Consider the following 2,765-nt stretch of genomic DNA (forward strand, 5'->3'; position numbering starts at 1 on the left):
CACCACTTGTCAGCTGTGTAACTTTGGGCAAGTCACTTAACTTCTCTGTGCCTCAGTTCTCATCTGTAAAATGGGGATTAAGACTGTGAGCCCCACGTGGGACAACCTGATCACCTTGTATCCTCCCCAGCACTTAGAACAGTGCTTTGCATATAATAAGTGCTTAATAAATTCCATTATTATTATAAGTGTAGTCCTTCCGAGGGGGAAGTTCAATTCGCTGCGTGTGAATAACTAAAATGAATGTATTTCTCCCAAAAGGGACGTTCAGTTCACCACATACAATAAATCTTTCATGGCTTAGCCTTTTTGACCCTGGTCTCTAGCTCTCTCCGTGCCAATTCTCGAACCCATCCCCACGCAAGGAGTGACAGTGTCTTCTCCTTGACATCACCAAGTTCTGGCTCACTTCAGACAACACTGCCTCTCCTGCTGCTCTCTTAAAGGGGGGCCTCACTTCTCACTCCACCTGACTTACTGGAAAATCGAGAGGTGTTGGGCTGCTTCTTGCTAACCATGCCACTTTGGTACTCTCTCAGTCTTTCCTCTGCTTTCAAAATCCACACCCGCTACCTGCACCTTCAACCCCATCCTTTCATGCCTTATAGAGACACTTGCTCCTACTCTCCTTCCCTCCCTTACTACCATCTTCAATCACTCACTCTCAGATGGCTCCTTCCCCTCTGCTTTCAAACATGCCCACATTTTCCTTATCCAAAAAAATTTCCCTTGACTCCACTGCACCATTCATTCATTCAATCGTATTTATTGAGCGCTTACTGTGTGCAGAGCACTGTACTAAGCGCTTGGGAAGTACAAGTTGGCAACATAATCAAGAGAGAGCCTCATTTCCCTCCTACCAGTCCTCTCCAAACTACTTGAACACGTTTTATCCACCCACTGCCTCACTTCCTCTTCTCCAAATATCTCTTTTACCCTCTGCAATCTGGCTTTCACCCTCCTTCATTCCACCGAGACCACTTTATCCAAGGTCACCAATGATCCTTTCTCACCAAATCTAACAGACTCTATTTCATCCAAATCCTCCTCAACCACTCCACTGTCTTTGACACTGTGGACGGCCCCTTTCTCCTTGGAAACACTATTTAACCTAGATTTTTTTTGACAAAGTCCTTTCCTGATTCTCCTTTTACTTTTTGGACCGTTCCTTCTCAATCTTCTTTGACCTCTGACTTAAGGTTCCCTCAAGGCTTAACTTTAGTTCCCCTTGTATTTTCAATCTACATGTACTTCCTCAGTGAACTCACCTGCTCCCACAGCTTTCAGACTTTACACCAGTGATGATGACAGTTCCCTCTCAGAGTCACACCTGGTGAGTTTCCAGTACTCTACCAGTTTCGTCTATGGGAGGGAGAGCCAAGCAGAGGAATACCCATTCCATTCCTAGCTTGAGCAGTGGCTAGGGAGTGGAAGGCAATCTTCTACAAGTCAAAACTCACCTGTGCTGGGCAGCAGCGGCTTGGGAGAGAGTCGGGGTGGGGGGGAGACTCAGGTTTACTGCGTGGAAGGAGGTAATGGTAAACAACTTCCACATTTTTACCAAGAAAACACTATGGCTACACTGCCAGAACGATTGTAGATGGAGGTGGGGCATTCTGGGAGAGATGTGTCCATGGAGTCGTTATGGGCTGGAGATGACTTGATAGCATAAGACAAGACAACCCTCCCTTGAACCCACAGCTCTCTCCAGTTATCACCCCATCTCCCTCCTACCTTTCCGCTCCAGACTCCTTGAGCAAGTCATCTACACCCACTGTCTCAAATTCCTCTCCGCCAATTCTCTCCTGGACCCCCTCAAATCTGGCTTCTGTCCCCTTCACTCCACTTTAACCACCCTCTCAAAGGTCACCAATGATCTCCTTCTTGCCAAATCCAATGGCTCCTACTCCATCTTAATCCTCCTCGACCTCTCAGCCGCCTTTGACACTGTGAACCCTCCCCTTCTCCTGAGTACATTACCCAACCTTGGCTTCACCGACTCTGTCCTCTCCTGGTTCTCCTCTTATCTCTCTGGCTGTTTATTTTCAGTCTCCTTCATGGGCTCCTCCTCCCCCTCCCACCTCCTAACTTGGGGGTCCCACAAGGTTCAGTTCTGGTTCCCCTTCTATTCTCCATCTACATCCACTCCCTTGGAGAACTCAATTGCTCCCACAGCTTCAACTACGCGGATGATACCCAAATCTACATCTCCTCCCTTGATCTCTCTCCCTCTCTCCCTCTCTCCAGGCTCGCACCCTCTCCAGTCTTCAAGACATCTCTACGTAGATGTCCTTCCATCACCTCAAACTTAACATGTCCAAAACAGAGCTCCTTGTCTTCCCACCCAAACTCTGCATTCTATAGAATTTGTAGACACTGTAGACAGCACCAATATCTCACAAGCTCATAACACTGGCGTTATCCTTGACTCCGTTCTCTCATTCAATCCATATATCTAATTTGTCACCAAATCCTGTTGGTCTCACCTTCATAACATCGCTAAAATCCACCCTTTCTTCTCCATCCATACTGCTACCACATTAGTACAATCACTCATCCTATCCCACCCAGATTACTGCATCACCCTCCTTGCTTGACCTACCAACCTTCTGGCTCTCCCCACTCCAGTCTATACTTCACTCCGCTGCCCAGATGATCTTTCTACAGAAACGTTCAGGACATGTCACCATCCCACCCCCCACTCCTCAAAAATCTCCAGTGGTTGCCTATCCACTGCTGTATCAAACAAAAACTTCTCACCTTTG

At 47.3% G+C, this 2,765-nt stretch overlaps 1 non-coding gene across 1 annotated transcript; it reads left to right on the forward strand.

Annotated features, from left to right (window-relative positions):
- The first annotated feature begins 1,312 nt into the window (after window positions 1-1,312).
- On the forward strand, window positions 1,313-1,450 carry LOC119949770. Its single transcript, XR_005457306.1, has one exon. It is a non-coding gene; the product is annotated as a small nucleolar RNA SNORA7 (small nucleolar RNA).
- The last annotated feature ends 1,315 nt before the right edge of the window (window positions 1,451-2,765 follow it).

Source organism: Tachyglossus aculeatus, chromosome X2 (genome assembly GCF_015852505.1).
Source record: "Tachyglossus aculeatus isolate mTacAcu1 chromosome X2, mTacAcu1.pri, whole genome shotgun sequence".
In the NCBI taxonomy this organism is placed as follows: Eukaryota; Metazoa; Chordata; class Mammalia; order Monotremata; family Tachyglossidae; genus Tachyglossus; species Tachyglossus aculeatus.